Here is a 12,818-nt window from a genome sequence, read left to right as displayed (position 1 = left end):
ACATTTAAGTCTTGTATCCATTTTGAGTTTATTCTTGTGTATGGTGTAAGTTGGTGTTCTAGCTTCATTTTTTTGCATGTAGCTGTCCAATTTTCCCAACACCATTTATTGAAGAGACTGTCTTGACTCCACTGTATGCTCTTAACAACTGTCAGAATGGCTGCCATCAACAAATCATCAAACAACAAGTGTTGGGAAGAGTGTGGAGAAAAGGGGATCCTAATACACTGCTGGTGGGAATGCAGACTGGTGCAGCCACTGTGGAAAGCACTATGGTATTACCTCAAAAATTTAAAAATTGAACTGCCATTTGACCCAGTGATCCCACTTCTAGGAATATACCCTAAGAAACCTGAAACACCAATCAGAAGAATATATGTACTCCTATGTTCATAGCAGCACTATTTATAATAGCTAAGATCTAGAAACAACCCAAGTGTCTATCAGTAGATGAGTAGATTAAAAAGATGTGGTACATGTACTTAATGGAATACTATGCAGCTGTAAGAAAGAACGATTTCTTACCCTTTAAGATGGCATGGAAGGACCTGGAGAGTATTATTCTAAGCAAAACAAGCCAAGCAGAGAAAGACAAATATCACATAATCTCACTTATTTGTGGACTAAACAAACTGCTGAACAAAATTAACCCAGAGACATGGGGTACAGGCTGATAAGCCTCAGAGTAGGAGGTTTTGTGGGGGAAGAGATAAACCACAGAATTTACATGCATGTATGCATGACCAGTGAACATAGACAACAAAGCTGGGGATGGAGTGGGGGGAAAGGGGAGGAGGGTGTCAATGGAGGAAAAATGAGAAACATCTGTAACAAAAACAAATTAATAATAAAAAATTTAATAAAATAAATTGAGTACACACTTTGAGTGCGGAACAAAAGCAATGTCAAAGCTGGCAAACCTCAGGACTTCATCATTCTGGACTCAAACTCTTGGACATCCAGGGCTCATGGTACACACTGGCCTTCCTTTGCACTGATACATCCATCACCTTCCCCAAGTTGGAGGCCTGAACATCACTTTATGTCATAACAGGTGACAACACGCCTACTACCCAGTGAGTCAAGAGTGAAACACATTTTAAGCAAATGGTTGTCTCCCCTCACAAGAGGTATTTTTCAGGGGACACCAGCATTTTTAAATGGAAGTATGTTAAATGTAAGTATTCTGAGTTTTCAGAAGATATGCTGTAAATAAAGAGCGACTCATCATAGAAGTATGTAACATATATGAAACCATATGCACTCAGGACTGTCTCGTGGTATGAAAATATAAAATGGTACTTTCATATGTACACACAATTATATTTGAAATGTTAATCTATGTATTCTATACACATGTGATTCTACAGGGTTGAATGGAGTCAAGACTATATGTATTTATGGAGAAGTTTTAGACATTTTTAAAGATAAAATGGACCCCAGTTGATTTGTGCGTATGCACTGAGTTTAGATCCTAAACACTTTTGTATAGGTTTTTCCTGCTTTACATTTATCTTTAGAAAGAACAGGAGAGGGGGTGGGGGGAGAGAGAAAGCAACATGGATGTGAGGCAGACACATTGACTGGTTGCCACCCACATGACCCCATCTGGGGCCGGGGACAAACTGCAACCTGAGGTTCGTGCCCTTATCGGGAACTGAACCCTGGACTCCCTGGTCTGTGGGCCAATGCTCCAATGCTAAGCCAAACTGGCCAGGGCAGTTTTTCCTGCTTTAAATTCTTCCTTGTCATCTACAAATATATTCCTTCACATGGTTCTCATTCACCCACAACCTGCTTTTCCCTTGTTCCTCCTTCCCTGACTTAGTCTCCTCCCTCACCTGGGTCTCTGCTTCTTCAACCTCTTCCTCGGTGGTCACTGACAACTTCAGGTATTTGAATTTTCTCCTTAGCCTATCTTCCAACTTGGGACTATTACTTGTATTATTTGATTTTTTTTTTTAGTTGCTATCAATATGAAATTTACTTGTTTTTTTTTTTTAAATCCAAGTGCTGCCATTGTTCAGAAAATTTTAACGGTTTTATTTATATTGTTATGAAGTTGAACTGCTGAAACCTGTTCACTGGAACGTTTTGACTGGCATTAATGCTTTATGGCCCCACATTTAATTTAAAAAATTTACACACATGAAAATGGAAACACTGCCAATACTTTGTTTTTATTTGACTCATATTTCTAGAGTGCCTATTATAAGACAAGTATTGGTGATAGAACAATGAATAAAATAGAGATGGTCTCTGTGCTACTGAATGAGCTTTTCTTCTAGTAGAAAGTAAGAGTTCAGCCCTGGCCGGTGTGGCTCAGTGGTAGGGCGTCAGCCTGCGGTCCAGAGAGACCCGGGTTCAGTTCCCGCTAAGGGCATGTACCTTGGTTGCAGTTTGTCCCCAGCCCTGGTTGGGTCGTGCGGGTGGCAACCACTCGATGTGTCCCTTTCACATCAATGTTTCTCTTTCTCTCTCTCCCTCTCCCACTCTATCTGAACAAAAAATGGAAAAATGTCCTCGGGTGAGGATAAAAAAAAAGAGTTCAGGGACAAGTATGCACGCAAATAAATATAATAAATTGTGACAATATTTATAAAGAAAAAAATGAGGCAGCTAAAACACATAATAAAGGGAGCCCTAGTTAGGGTGAACAGAAAAATTTTCTCCAAAGGTGGTATTTAAGCCAATATCTGAGCTCAGGATGAATAGAAAACATCCATGAAAACATCAAGGCCAGTAAGAGTTCACAAGGTCTGAGATTTCAGCAAACTTTGGTATTCTAGAATAGCTAGGTCAATGTATTCGGAGGGGAGTTAATGAATAATGGGCTGTGGCTTGTTTTTTTTTATAGTAGAGGATAAGAATATGAAAGGAAGTAATATAAAATGACTTGGATATTGCTTTGCTCCTGTAATTCCATTTAGACCAAAAAAAAAAGACTGCTAATTTACCAAATCCAATATTTCTATGACAGAGCCAAAGATATTAGTTTTGAAAAGGCCACCAAGACCCTGACAAGGTGTGGTCACTTGAAATTAACATGTATTCACTCTAATTGTTTTGGGAAGTAATCTTCTGGCAATCTTAATGACCAGTTCCTGCATAACAAATCGAATTTAGCCTGCAACTATCATCTGGGAAGAGCAGACTATAGCTGGTCTTCCATTCCTCAACAAGAAGAAACTCAGGGCTGAGCATTTCTATACTATTTTAGTTAAGTCCTTTCTAATCATGCTCAGTAATACTTTCTATTAACCATTTTCCAATATATGTAAGAATCCCAAGGAATTTTCCTGCATGAAAAGGAACAAATTAGGGTATCTTCATCCCTAAATTGTTACGAATAAGCAATTTTATGTCCACCTTACCTCTTTCTGTTATAAAACAGAAACAATACACACTAAATCATATCTTTTTGTATGTTTGTTTTTTTTTACTGGTTTTTATGGCCAAACTATGGAAAACAGAAGAATAGAAACATTTTGTGTAGGATGTACCCAAGAGTTTGAACACCATCAAGTTCCTCTCTTACTCTCTGTCTGCATATAGACTTGATTCTTTCTGTTGCATCTGGTTTTGTCCCACATTGATTTATATAATTCTGTAAAAAATGTGAGTACCTATATACATGCGAGGTGTTAAACTCTGGACATAGAGTAGTATTCAAGTCAAGTCAGCTCTGTATATGAGTATGTAGAGTTCCATATTCTGCGTGCTCTTTTGTAGAGGGTAAAGACAGAATTTAAATAAAAAATGAAGGCACTCATGATTAATTTCACATAGTAACGCATTCTAAAAATGCATTAATGCAGGGAGAAGTAATGGTCTGTAACTGGGGGAACAGAATGGTTCACTTTAAATTGGGTGGTAAGGGAGCCTTCTCTGAATGGTGATATTTAGCTGAGACCTGGGGGATTAAATAGAAGCAGTCATTCAGAGTTCTGGAGCAAGAAAATTTCAGGAAGAAGGCTCAGCAAATATAAAGACCCTGAAATAAAAATGGTCTGAGAGTGTATAAAGGGCAGGGACAAAGCTGATATGAGTGGAGCAAAGAGATCTATGGGGAAAGTAGGCAGATGTTGAATTAACAAGAGCCTAATAGTTGTAAGGAGTAGAGATTTTATTTTTGCTTTAACAGGAAGTCGTTGGAAGATTTTTAGCAGAAACTAAAAGAATCTTTAAAAATATCTTTCTAGTGGAAAACAGACTGTAAGAGGTCGAGTTAAAGGAGAGAATCCAACTAGAAAATAGACACCACAGTCTTTTTTTTTTTTTTAATCCTCACCTGAGGACATTTTTCCGTTTTTTGTTCAGATAGAGTAGGAGGGAGAGAGAGGGAAAAAGAGAGAGAGAGAGAGAAACATTGACGTGAAGGGACACATCGAGTGGTTGCCACCCACACGTCCCAACCAGGGCCGGGGACAAACTGCAACCGAGATACATGTCCTTAGTGGAAACCGAACCCGGGACTCTCTGGACCACGGGCCGATGCTCTAACCACTGAGCCAAATTGGCCAGGGCGACACCATAGTCTTCCTAAAAACTTATAGAGGTTTGGATTAAGGTGAAATCTGGTTGCAAGTGGTTTGGATTGGATGTAGGAGCTCAGAGGAAAAGAAATTGTGCAATTCACACAGCCTTTTCCTGAGCAGGTGCATGGTTGTAAGGGTGGCTAGTTGTGTCATTTAGTGGTATGGGAAAAATTGAGGGACAGGCTGCTTTGAGGAATATGGTGGGGAGGAATTGAGAATGCAGTTTTGGATGTGTTAAGTCAATCTATCCATCAACCAGAAAGAGAAAGAGGATGAGTGATCTATCGCCATCAAAGAAGTCTGCCTTGGGGACAGAGATTTCAGAGCGCCAATATTATAAATGAAAACATCATAACAAGGAACATGGCTAAGAGCAATTCTTAACTTATATCCCTTTAGCTCAGGAATTCAGTGAGGAGAGAGAGCTTCTCATTCCAGTTTTCATTAGAGGAATACATTAGGCAGGAACTCTTACTGGTCTGGCTTGGAAAATTTGCCCCCTTTTTTTTTTTACCTGGGAGAGTAAAGAAAGGATAGAGTAGCACATACACACCAGCTTCTGGCCTCCTTTGCTCTCTTCCTATTATTAATATAAATAAACTAGCTAATTATGATGAAGACAATACTATACTTTGAGAACGACTGATTTAGAACATGTAAGCCAAAGAACATTAGTAGTCATGTAACCAAGGCAAAGGTTCGGTGTTTTGTCCCAACACTTATTTTCTGTTTTTACCTCATGCTGTGCATATCTTTAATGCCAAATTTTCAGTCAGTGGAAAAGTGCACTCTCCAACCTGTCATTAATATTTTTTCTACATGATTTGGAAGAGCTCAGTGATTGAGTCAATCACCTATTTTTATTCATCCTGCACTGTGTGTGTGTGTGTGTGTGTGTGTGTGTGTGTTTGCTTTATTGGTCAGGGTTCTCCAGAAAACGGAACCAATAGCACACATATAAAAACAAATACGCTAATATATATAAAATATATCCTATATAAACAGGGTATATTATATATAGAATATAATTAAAATGTTTTATATGTCTACATCTATACATAGATTCTATATATAACAAATTCCTTTATATTCTTTATTGATATAATTATATATATTCTATGTTCATAATTTACTTTAATTATATTCAATATAATTATATATAGTCTATATTATATGAATAAATATATACTATATATCACTATATGTATGCTAATTCTATAATCTATTATAGATATTATATATCTATATATCTATTTTAGATTATATATTATAGATATATAATAGCTCTCTATATTTTGTGTATGTATATATAAAGAGAGATGTATTTATTTAAAAAAATTTTTTTATCCTTACCTGAGGACATTTTTTGCATTTGTCTTTATTTTTTTATTTTTTATCCTCACCCGAGGACATTTTTCCATTTTTTGTTCAGGTAGAGTGGGAGGGGAGAGAGAGGAACAGAGAGAGAGAGAGAAACATCGATGTGAAAGGGACACATCGAGTGGCTGCCACCCACACAACCGACCAGGGCCAGGGACAAACTGCTACTGAGGTACGCGCCCTTAGCGGGAACCGAACCCGGGTCTCTCTGGACCGCAGGCCGACGCTCTAACCGCTGAGCCAAACCGGCCAGGGCTGCATTTGTCTTTAGATAGAGCAGGAGGGAGAGAGGGGTGAAGAGAGACAGAGAAATATCGATGCGAGAGAGACATATCCACCGGTTGCCACCCAGACAACCCCAACCAGGGCCGGGGGCAAACTGCAACCAAGGTCCGTGCCCTTAGTAGGAACCGAACCCAGGACTCTCCAGTCCGCAGGCCAACGCTCTAACTGCTGAGCCAAACCGGCCAGGGTGAGAGAGAGATTTTTTTTGAGAAACTGGCTTGCAGGATTGTGAAGGCCAAGGCCTGTGATCTCCAGCATCTGCAGTCTGGAAGGCAGATAGTGTATTCTGGTTCAAGTCTGAAAGCCTGAGAACCAGGAGAGTGGACTGTGCACATCCCAGTCCACAGGCAGAAGGAAATGTATGTCCCAGCTCAAGCCAGCGGACAGAAAAGAGAAGTAAATCCTTCCTTCCTCTGCCTTTTGTTCTATTCAGACTCTTGATGGATTGAATGATGCCCACCCACTTTGGGGCAGGCCATCTACTTCCTCAGTTGACTCATTCAAATACAGTTTCATCCTGCAATACCCTCACAGATGCAGTCAGAAATAATGTTTAATCTGGGCACCCTGTGGCCAATAAAGTTGACACTGCTATTCTCCTCAGAAATGTAATCTATGCTATAGGACAGTAAATCCATGCAGCTGACCCATTCTGTAATGAGGATGGGAAAAATACTGTGTTGGGCTATGAGCGAGAATAAAAGTATTATCACGGAATGCTCTCAGAGAGGTGATACCATTATCTTTTACTTTTCATAAAACAATTATCCATGAGTGCCAGGCCCTGTGCTAGGTAGGCCCTGAGGAGAATGGAATTGCATAATTTGTCTGATTCTTTACATGTTTTTCTTGTAATCAGTTTTATTCGCATACTTACAGTAGAGCCAAAATAATTTTTGGTGTATCAAACAAAGTGAATGAAAATAAAATATTGTTACCCTTTAAAAAATGTCTTGGCTGAAGAAGGATTTTCAGAACGGAATAATTTCCTCTGTTCTTTCTTCAATTCATATATAGCCAGGGGCAAGGAATCCCAATAAAGCATTTCTACTCCCGCAGCCCACAGGTTGTAACTTTCTCCGGCGCAGCACAAATGTCATTTCGTTGGCACCAGGCAACACTGTTTTCCAAAGCTCCAGCTAATTATGTGAGATTTATCTATGCAGAAATGTAGGGATTAAGCAAGCAGGAAAAATAAAGAGAATGTATTTAGTGGCTGTGTTTAACAAAGGATAATGAAAGCAAGGGTTCTACAAAACCACGTCTGTCCTGAAATAAATGCCTAACCCATGAAGGGAATAGTCAGCCGGCTGCTGGTGCTTTTATCCCGTCCTAGCAGAAGCTGCCACCAATAACACAGAAATACAAAACAGACAGTGTCACCTCTAAGCCAGTCCTAGAACCTCCATTAACCTTATCTCTTTGACATACTCATTACTAAACTTCCTGGTTCTTATTTGCAGATTATTCTTTAGCAGCACTGGCTAAAATACCTTATTGTGGTGGTACACTAATTTTTTGTAGTATTTAAATTTGTTTTCATATTACTTTAAAAATTACTTTAACCTGCAGATAATTGCTTACAATTAACTGTTTTGTCTATAAGCCTTAGTTTTATTTGTCCATCCCCTAACACACACACACACACACACACACACACACACACACACACACACAGAGAATTAGTCGTTTTCCTCTTATTACTTAATTGCACATTATATCCTGCTCCAATTTTCATGTTACACAATTACTTTACTTTATCTGGGGGAAAAAGAGACTCCCGTGTTTTCTTTTGCTTAATACAGAGTTTTAATTTCCCTTCATTTGCAATCTTAAGATTTATCTTTTCCTTCCGAGGCTTATTTGTAATATTTATTATCTGTGATGTCCCTAGTCTTTCAAACATGAGAAAACAATCTTGAATGTGCCCATCGTCATCTATTATTTATTTGGATGACAAGCCTTTTGTAATAAATCAGGATACAAATGTCTGTTATTTGTTCAGGTTAAGGCGAATTTAGCATATTTTCAGAATTTAATCAGCACCAACATCTTCATCTTTATTTACCATTCTTCTCCCGGAACAGCCAGTTCTTCAAAGTAAAGACATCTGTTGTGCTTCGAAAGGGAGCTGCATGGTGGGCATCAGTATTGTCTCCAGTGGTGCTCAGTTTGCTCGAGAGTTAGGGTTAAATCATGGGAAGGTTGGGGATGGGGAGCACTTTGTGACATGTACGATTGTCTGACAACTGTGGTGTACTCCTGAAACTAACACAAAATAATACTGAATGTAAATTATAATTGAAAGATTAAATTTAAAAGAGAGAGAGAAAAAGAGTTAGGGTTAAATCAGAGCATACTGACCCCAGGATCGTTTTTTCCTCAAGAAGGCAACTGCTCTGAAATTCCAGTCATGGTGCAGTACAGACTGCTGCTATTTGCAGTCTACAGACCTGGAGTAAGCTCCTGGCCCCAAGTTCGGGCTGAGTGGCCTTTCCAAGTCTCTTAGGTTCTCGTGGGTGTCCTGTAACTCTCCCCTGTTACAGTTTCCTCATCTGTAAAACATAAAGAAAAACATCATTTAAAGGGGTACGTTGCTAAGAAGACTAAATGAGATAAGAAAGAATGCAAAGAGAAGAATGTAGTTAGAAGAAAGAATGCTTATTAGGTCGCTGTAATATAAAACTTGACTAAGTGAACATTTAGTTGAAATCTTTTTGAATGTGGGAACTACCAGTAGTGCCGCATCCAGACAGGTGGTCCGAGAATGTCCTCCTGGAGGCATATGATTCAAGTTGCACTTCCGTTATAAACACAGTTTTTACTTCGGTGGAAGAGTCTGCGAAGGGCACGCCTCCGAGCACCTCCAGGTGTATTCTCTCTCCTTCACCCTGCCTCTGCCTTCAAGGCCAAGGCTGATCTGTGTAGCTGTCATCAACAAGCTCTCTTGTATTTTAGCTTCCCATGGGGTTTGATAAGAGTGGGCCCTGGCCCTATATCGGGGGGAGAGAGAAAAGTTCAATTGGAGCTTCCTCTAGATCCCTTCTTACAGAGCCTCTCTGGTTCGCTCATCTTTCAACTGAAGTAACAACAACTGAAGGTGGCCTCTCCACTCAACTCTCCTCTCTCTTTGAGTTACACTTCGCTTCCTCTTCCTGCTCCTTCGGCCCTAGAGGTGGTTATTGTCCCCACGTTGCTATCCTGAGGCACTGCACGATCACTGTGGTTTCCTTATACTCTGTAGTAGGGACTGCAGAGTATCTGTGCACGTGCGTGCATGTGTGTGTGCACGTGTGCGTGCGTGCATGTGTGCGTGCATGTGTGTGTGCGTGCGTGTGTGTGTGCATGCATGCCTGCTGCTGCCGCCTGGACGGAAGGACAAACAGAATAACTGGAGAGAGAAGTTTAATGCTGTAAACCAAGTCCAAAGATAGTTCAGATATTTTTTGCTTCTCGGGACACACACTCCTTTGAGGGGAAACACAGATACACAAATTTTTCCAAAAAATGCAGAAAGACTCCCAAGGGGGGCTGCACAGAGGACCCCGCAGCCCATAGGGCCCAGCACAGGCAGTGGTAGCGATAAGGTGATTGTTGCATCCCTGCCACAGGCCAGTTCCTGTTCTGTGACCCGCACTAGTGCATAGCCTACCATTTACCCTCTCTGCTGTCCATCTGGTGCATTGGTCTTGGTATAAAATGTTATCTGCTTGTCATGATACATATGGTGTTCTCCTACATCTCCATCTTGCTTACTGCCCTGGTCTCACCTGGAACCCCACCTGCACTTGGTGATTCAGGAACACTAAAAGGCTGGGGATGTACCAGAAATGCTTGCTGCCAATTATCATCTGTATGTCTTCGCTGCTATTTCCTTTGCCTGGAATTAAACTCCAGTCCATCTGATGAATTCGTCCTCAGTATATAATCATAGCTCATAAAACTTTAGGAAGATTTTTCTGAAAATCCTTTCCACTACCCTCCTCCTACCTTACTTAATATAAATGCCATCCGCTGGGACCCATAACACCTGTTACTATTCTTCACATCTGACCCAGTGCGTGCAAGTGCTAGCCTGATACTTTCAGACTATCAGGAAATAGATTATTAATTACTCTTTAATGGAATCAATCGATTCATTTAATTATTTAATAGACCACTTATTATAGATAAATAAATAAACTGATTGACCAGTTGAATTTATTGCTTCTAACCCTCTCATCTTACTGAACAGAAAACACTCATCCTGAGAACAGGGCAAGAAGGTGCCCGACGCAGTGCACTGCCCTCCAGCTTTGTCATGAAGTAGAGACTTTCTCTTTCGGGATATTTTTTCAGTCCACACTCCACCCAAATCCCGCTGTTGTGGAGATCATGGCCCAGATGAGTTATTCCGGGTGCGTGTGCCCCGGAGTCAGACTCCCTGGATTTGCATTCTGGTCCCACAGTTCACTAGCTGTATGATATTGGTCAGGCTGTGAACCTCTAAGTTTGTTTTTAAATACATTGATTTGGAATTATATTAGTATCTGCCTCACAAGTTTGTTTTGGGGATAGTAGTGTGTAAACTGGCAGTGTAATAATTTAAAACACATGTGAAAATAATGTAGAATTGGCAACCAACATGATATCCGCAAAAGATTTCTATGTGAATAAAAGACCCAAGCATGAAAGTCAAACTTTGGTATTTTTAAGAAAAAAATATGGGAAACAATCTTTTTGACCCCTAGATAGGAAATGATGTAGATAAGCATAAACCATAAAGTGAAGTGTTATAAATTGGAGTATTAGCAAAAAAAAAAAAAAGTTTATCAAAAATATTTTTAAAAGACAAAAATTCCAAAGACTGAGAGATGAACAAAATCTAATAAAAACTCAGTATCCAGAGGAAAAACAACCCCTACATATTGTTAAGAAAAACACGGCAGGCTGTTTACGAGATCGACACAGGTAGAAACAGCGATGTAGAGAAGATCACCGAACACCAAGTGCACGCGGAGAAACGGGCTGCGTCCCGGCGGGAATAGGCGGGATTCCATTTCAACACACGTCAACTCCACAGCGCACCCATCGCATTTGCGAAAATGCCGAAGTTTGATAATGTCAATTGTTTAAGAGTATGTGGAATAAAAGAAACCCTTATGCATTAGTGTACCAAAGTACAAAAAAATTGGCTGTAACAAGTGAGGCTGAAGAAGTAAAACATCTGGCAATGAGGATGGTTGGACGTTTTCATGGCCTGCATAGCATTCCAATTCCTAGGTGTGTTTTACAGAAAACCTGCACACTTACACATGGACATTGTGTAATATACAGGTGATATGTAGAGACACCTTGTCTAGTAGTGGAGGGAAAATCCCCAACAAGGAAAAAAAATGGTTAAATAAACAGCGATGTTTTCTCCAATTGACATAGATAAATGAAAGGTGATGTTTTAGTAAAACTGAATATACAGTCTTGAAATGAAAGGAATCAGAGCTATACATATCAAAATGGTAAATATAATAGTATATATTTAAGTGAAAAAAATTTTTGGAAAAATTTATAAAGCATAATGCTATATTTGGAAATTAAAATATATTAAACATTGCTTTGTATTGCTTGAGATAAACACTTATAGTAAAAGTATTTAAAAATAATAAAGATAGCCCTGGCTGGTTGGTTTAGTGGTTAGAGCATCGGCTCAAGGACCCAAAGGTCACAGGTTCAATTTCTAGTCAAGGACACATACCTGAGTTGCAGGTTTGATCCCCAGCCCCAGTCAGGGTTATGAAGGAGGCAAACAATCAATGTGTCTCTCTCACATTGATATTTCTTTCTCTCTCTAACCCCTCCACCCCTACCCCCCTCCCACTCTCTCTTAAAAAAAAAAGCAATGGATAAAAATATTCTTGGGTGAGGAGTAACAAAATAATAATAATGATAACAATAATAACAACAACAACAATGAAGATACTAAATTGTGAGTATTAGTTACTATAAACATGTGGTGAAGAAAGTACATTCATAGAGTTTCAGCGGATCTTAATTCTGTCATCAATATGTTCTTTTTGATGTGGGTATTTTAAAAAATTATTCTTAATTTTTTTCTACATGTTGAGTACTATCTAATAATTTATTTTCTCTATTTATTTGCTTTTAAATTGAATTTACTGAGGTGACATTAGTGAATAAGATTATACAGGTCTTAGGTATACAATTCTACAATACCTCCTCTGTATGTTGTATTGTGTGTTTACTACTCCAAGTCAACTCTCCTTTCAGCCCCCCTGTCCCTTCTTCTACTTCCCCGCAACCCTCCACCCTCTGGTTAGTTGTGTGTGTCCATGAGTCTTTCTTTCTTTCTTTCTTTCTTTCTTTCTTTCTTTCTTTCTTTCTTTCTTTCTTTCTTTCTTTCTTTCTCTCTCTCTCTCTCTCTCTCTCTCTCTCTCTCTCTCTCTCTCTCTTTCTTTCTAATTTTTTTCTTTTATTGATTTTAGAGAGAAAGGAAGGGAGAGGGAGAGAGAAATATTGACAACAAAAAATAATAATTGACCACCTCCTGCATGCCCCCCACGGGGGATTGGGCCCACAACCTGGGCATGTGTCCTGACCAGAATCGAACCAGCAACCTCT

This window comes from Molossus molossus, unplaced genomic scaffold (assembly GCF_014108415.1).
Source record: "Molossus molossus isolate mMolMol1 unplaced genomic scaffold, mMolMol1.p scaffold_m16_p_4, whole genome shotgun sequence".
NCBI classification, from domain to species: Eukaryota; Metazoa; Chordata; class Mammalia; order Chiroptera; family Molossidae; genus Molossus; species Molossus molossus.
The sequence above is the reverse complement of the archived record's forward strand: the minus strand, read 5'-3'. Positions refer to the sequence as shown.